This window comes from Diplotaxodon limnothrissa, linkage group LG14 (assembly GCF_057381915.1).
Source record: "Diplotaxodon limnothrissa isolate DT_005_m linkage group LG14, D_limnothrissa_male_GT1.1, whole genome shotgun sequence".
NCBI lineage: Eukaryota > Metazoa > Chordata > Actinopteri > Cichliformes > Cichlidae > Diplotaxodon > Diplotaxodon limnothrissa.
Genome location: NC_140609.1, coordinates 35,620,526 through 35,627,120, shown reverse-complemented (window position 1 = coordinate 35,627,120; position 6,595 = coordinate 35,620,526).

The window sequence follows — 6,595 nt, the reverse complement described above, 5'->3', positions numbered from 1 at the left end:
CATAAAGTGAGTGCCCCCCCAGGGATGCTATTTCACTTTTCTAAAAGAAGGCAATGACTTCCAACAGCCCCTTCCACCTTTACACCAACTTTCATGTGTTAGTTGGACTCTTGCTGATAAAAAGACGAGCTAAAATAGCGTTAAAACATTAACTTTCACTGACATTTAAAAGCATAGTGACACTATGTGATGCTAAAATCTGTTTGAGTCAAGCTGAATTGGATTAAACACTTCAGACAAGGCCCTTCTGTGGTGCCCATTTTAGCCGTGAAACATTTACGACTGCCAATCTGTAGTTAAATGTTTGTTAACACACCTTCCACTGTTTTCCTAATCATCAGTCATTAGTGACGTCTAACAGCCTCCCCTCATTAACTGTCCCAGGCTGACAGGTAGAGAGACCCTTTCATTCCCTCCATATTTATTATGGCCCATTTTAATGAGCACTTTGGACCATCACCTCCACGCTGTGATTCATAGCATTTCTAGCAGAGATCAGAGGGCCTGGCCTGTTTTGTGCCTGTGAAGCTGGCAGCCTTTCCTGAACACTGAGCCAGCTTGGACACTGAGGGGACACAGCTGGGCCCAACATGGCAAGAGGTGTGAACTCCCCGGGCTTAATGAGCTGATGGCTGGACGGGGGCCTCGGAGGTTGGCCCTTATATGCACAGAAGAGATAAACTCCATCAATATGTGATTCCACCATTCCTCACAATCAAAATGGCAATTCTGAATCAAGCTGGAAACTAATCTGTGTGCATTCACTACAGTGCAGTAGACATGCAGTGGATTTAGTTTACCCTCAAAATGAAAACTGGCCTGCCTTTGCCTCTTGTTGAAAGAGGTAAAAAAAAAAAAAGAAAGGAAAAAAAGTCTTTAAAGGTTGATCCACCACAGCTAATATCCTCTGCAGCCAAAGAATTTCATTAAGAAAAAATCTAAAATCTCATTATCTCATAAATTTCCCTGACAGCCACATGCTGATAAACAGGCCATTCAGTGGCAAGCAAGTCCTTTATTAAAGCAAATATGTGTGTGCAAGCTCACCATGAGCAGTAAAGAAAATAAACACGACGAGGAGTTTGTGTAAGGCACCAAGTTTTAAAAACTATTAAATATAAAAAACAATTCCTTCAGATACAGTTCGAAAAGGGCAAAATTAGACGAAAAATAGTTGCTTAGGTGTGTTTTTTTCATTTAACCAGTCACACCTATTTACAAGTATGAGCTGCTAAGAGCATTAAGACATAGTTTCACATAGGTAAGATTTTTTTAACCCATTTTTAAATACACCGCAATACCCTTTAAAATGTAGTTAACATTGCTATATAATAAAACAAAAAAAATTGGCATGAGCAAAACAAGAAATAACGAGGGTAATGTGGCTGAACACAACACCGAACAAAACAAAACATCCAGCATTCATCACTCTAAAAGACTACTCAATTCAATAATCCAAGAAGGTTAAAAAGAGAGCATCTGTGATGGTGTGGTGGTGCACTAGTGCACAAGAGTAACTTCATTAAAGCATCATTAAAGCCATATAACGCTTTCGAGCTACAAGTAGCATATTTTTCAGAGAAAAGTAACAGCCAGCAACTCCCCTGGCTGCACCATGGCATTTAAATTACTTACAAAAGCTCCTCATTGTTTTATCTACTTTTCACATATATTCATCATCATCATCATGAAATAAACAAAAGAAAAGAATCAAAGAATAACGTAAAAATGAGTCCTCTATGAGCTTGGTTGTAGCATTTATATAGTTTTTTTTTTTAAAACATTGTTAATCTTAGACATAGTCAAAGTCTTTTCATCTGAGACCTTACAAAACCTGACTTCAATCCACAGGAGAGTTTTGTTTTGTTTGTTTTTTTAAGTCAGAATACATTTCGTTTATTTTAGTTTATTTATTTATATAGCAACTTTTATTTACAACAGTGGTGTTAACTAAAGTGCTGTACAAACATACAAATTACACAATGAAATAACACACAATAAAATAGCAATATCAATTAACATCAATGCCAAATAGCAAATAACAAATAAGCAAATAACTCTCATGCAGTATTAAAAGCCAGTGAGTAGAGATGTGTTTTAAGATAAGATTTAAAAAGATTGAGGGTAGGAGCCTGTCTAATGTGGAGAGGCAAATAATTCCACAATTTCTGCACCACAACTGCAAACACACCTCTAAGAACCAGCCTCGACCTTGGTGCGGCCAAGAGCAAAAGATCACCGATCTAAGAGCTCTAGGGGGCATATAAGGCTGCAGTAGGCCTGACAGATACCCTGGGGCCTGTCCATTCAGCGCTTTATAGGTCACCAATAAAATTTTATAATTGATTCTAAAATGTACAGGGAGCCAATGAAGCGAGGCAAGCACCGTGGAGACATGTTCTCTTCATTCGATAATGTTAAATCAGAACAATAGTCAGCTGGGTGGAGGAGCTCAAGGCTGTTGATTTAACTACACGCAGTAACGTCAGCTGAAGCTTATTGTCACAGCCTTGCTGGAGAATATGATTCTCTGAGAGGTCAGGGTCATCTTGGCTGTGCTACTCTGTTGCCCTGACCCTGCAAGTATATCCAATCACAAGCACCTGGGATGAGTTAGTCATTATAAAACCATTTGAAAAAGTTGGTGTGATACTGCACCTGTAGCAGCAGTTGGTGGTCTGCTGAGTTCTTCTCCTCCTGATCCCAAACTGCCTAGCACTAATTGTGAAGTAAACTTGAGCTGCCTGACTGTTCCTAATCGTGTCCCTGAGAGCTTCAACCTGCCCTTTCTCTCTTTTAACCAATTTGTCCCGGATGCCTCATCTTGTCTTCTTTGTCATAATATTTGATCTGTTTAAACATCCGCATACACCTTTTCTTCGGGTGACTATGCGATTGCTTCTTGATTGCAATCACATAGCAAAGACCTAGAAAAAGAAGCACGCTCATGGTGCTGGAAGATGGAGGTGCACGCAGTTTCACACCACCCCCCAATGGCATTATTCAGTGTGTCATTTACATCATCAGCCTGCAACTCAGCAGTGGCTTCAGTCCTTTAAGGCAAGGAGGCAAAATGAGGAAGGATGTCCAGCGGTCTCATGCTGCGCTCAGACATTAATCGTGGGAACACACACGCCATGAAGTATATGCCTCTTTAGAGAGAGGTTTTTAATACCTTTTAAAAGGCTGTAAACTGCCTTTCATTGCCCTGATCAAGAGACCACATGCACAGCTGCAAACTTGCTCGGCCATAACACAATGACTGTCACCATCTAGAGTGCAGACAAACCAAATGTGGTGGAGAAAATATAAATTCATTTAACTTTATGGTTGATGGACTTTTGTTCAGCATGCCTAACTCGAAGCTGGAGCCTTTTCAGACAGCTCTATCTGGCTCCCAGTTGTACTGTCTTTCCAGCGGTCCCCCGGGAACTGCAATTTATGGAGCAGGGAAGAGGGAAGAGAAGCCTGCAGCATGGAGCACATTGTTCACGGATCTAGCTTGTTTACCTGGCATGAGGGAGAGAGAAAGAAGGAGGTGGGCAAGCGTTGTAAAAAAATACAGATATCATTATGAAGACATCAGTGTCTTTACTCCACATCTGCCTGAGATTTCCCCACAGCCCATTCTGTTTTGTTTAAACGTCACAAAAACTCCTGTGTCGCTGATTAGATAGGGGTCATCACTGCAATGTGGTTGGAGAGACAGAACATGCATCTATACAGTTACATATATACACAAACACACTAAACAGATCTACAGTAAATCTGAAAACGGGCAGCTATGTACACATACTTTCTTTGTTTACGCTCGGTACGTTTTCCTGAGGCTCCACAGTGATTATCTGGTGATATTCTGCAGTGATTGTGCACCTGGCCCCTGCTGTGGGCTGTGAAGCTCCACTTCTGCGAATGCAAACACATGGCAGATGGTATCTTCCTGGTTGGTGATGTTTGACCAGTGTGATGCACAAAATTTTTTTAATACTTCTCCTTAGATGAGGGCGCTGTTTTTATCAGAAGAGGCAAGCAAAGAAAAAAAAACAAAACAATGAGGGCAGCGGACGCTCTATCACACCCTGACATCCTGTTCTCAGCCTCCATTCTGTTTGTAAAACGCCAGGCTCTTTATCTCTGCTCATATCCTGAAAACAAACAAGCATGAAGGCATAGTAAAATATCCTCTAGAGAATACCACTCAAGGCTTGCAGTGATACCCAAGTGCTCTGTTTGTGGTTTATTTTAGCACCGGTGGGAATGCCGGTCCACTCCAAAGGCCACGATGAGGTAAGTTTAAATATCCAAATATTTTGGGCATGTGCTCCACTTAAAGTTGACAAATGTGCTCCACACTCAGGAATTCATGTTGACAGCTTGATGGATGGTTTCCTTCTTAACAATGCCACTTGGTAGATACTTGCATATTTGCACAGTGACATCTACAATATGCAGCTTACAGACAGGTGACAAGTTAAAGAGAAAAAAAAGACCAACATGTTCCTTCAGAGCAGCTTAAATGTAGTTTGGCATTGATTCTTCAAGTCTTCAAGTAGTACACTGAAGGGATGAAGCAAAATTGTTCCAAAAGGTATTATTGTTTTAATGAGATGTAACAAAATCTCCCTTAGCAGGGCAAGTGGTTTGAAATGTGGAGGCTGCAAAGCACATCATAGCAAACAATTCACACATTTCATGCTTATCAGACAATTCAGTGACCACTCAGGTCATGTGGATAGGTCCATGAAAATATGAAAATTTGCTTTATTCATTATATGATATAGAAATATTCATTTCCACCTGTTTATGTATGTAGTATGTGGGACAAAGGTGCAGATTTCTTTTTATTTTTTTGATGATGATCAAGCCTCTAATGGAAAGCCTTGAACTACTAAACATTTATTTGGGGGCATTTAGCCTTTATTTTGGACAATAGAGTAGAGCAGACATGCAGGAAATGGCCTGTGGTAAAACTGAACTGAGGTCCTTGTAAAGCCTTTCTGCACACTGGCACCCAGTAATCCTTAAGAAGGCATGTTGTCAGTTATTAATCTTTAAGAACACACAAAGGAAACTTTCTGAACACTTGAATTCAAAATATCTTATCAAATATTTTATGTAATATTAGATTTAAAATTAAGCAACTGCTATACTAGATAATTATCCTGGCCAGGTCACCTCCTTTCAAAAGGTGTCCTGGCAAGGATGGCAGTAATTTAACATCACACATTGTCAGGTGAACACATAAAACTATATTAAAAACAAGTCCAAGTCCATTCTTCTATGATAGTTTTATATTACACACACATAAACTTGTCCCTTTGTCTATGCTCCATATCAAGAAAATCATGAAAATAAGCCTAGTAGCATTTGCAGAGAGACAACAAGACAGAGGAACCAATAAAATACAAGGTTACCTGCACCAAGGTGGCAGGCCCTCTGCTGAGGTATTACTTAAGACAACAGTCTTGTAATCTAGGATTGTGAGTGACAGAAAAGCCTCACATTATATAACTGACAGGTATGTGGAACAAAATAAAAACTTGTATAAGAACAAAAAGACCTCATTGTCACTGTTGTCCTAAAGAACAAAAACAACATTTCTTTTTATCTAATTAACAATTTTTGTCTAAATTGTTTGATTCTTGGTTATTTCTCCAAAGAAATAACCTCAGATCATAACAGTTTATTGAACCCTTGCACCAGATGCACTCCTCACATAACAAAGCAATAGAGTTCTCATAGAAAAGTCAGCAAAGAAGTCACTTGGCAGAGAAAAAGCATGCTGAATGTGGAATTCAGGCTGAGAGTGTGTGCCTGATGGTTATATGACCAGGCGGGGTGTGAGTGAAAGAGAGTGTGGTGACCTGTAACAGCTCCATGACTCCAGTCTGGGGCTTTAAAATCCACACGCCAGGATCCCGGATTGAACCCACTGCAGACCCCACTACAGTAAAGACGAGGCAGCCCCAATGGGAAACTGATCGTTTATTTAACTGCTCTTATATGAAATAACTAGTGACAGGAAGTCCTTTAAACAGCAGCAGTTACTATTTATGTAGTCCCTTTTTGAAGTAAACACACTTGCTGCCCCTCCTCCTTGCTGTAGACACCCTGCCGTTGAGGAATGCACCCATTCACAAGCTGGTGGCCATCTTGGAAGCTTGCCTCTCACTTCCTGTTTCCATGGCTACACTAGAGCGCTATGGGAGATGATAAGCACTTGCAGGCTCAGGTCCTAATCCTCTTCATCTAGCTCATTTTCTACATCACTTCATGGCATTTGGAATGAGCTGGAAAAGCCAGTTACCCGCAACAAGCATTGCATTTTTACACGGACAGAAGCAAGAGAAGAAAATGCGGTTACCCTCTCTCTCTCTCTTTTTTTTTTTGCTCTGATCTCAGCTTCTCTGATCTCAGTGCAGATCAAGATAACCAGTGACTACGTATGAGAGTTAAATGTGTCTGGATCTGGATCAGTCGTATTCTGATCCGCTCCTCCAGAACTGCATCATAAATCACAAGGTCACCATGAGCCTGTGGGACTGGAGGAAACTTTAACGTTAAACTGGGATGATATTTCACTTCAGCCTCTTCC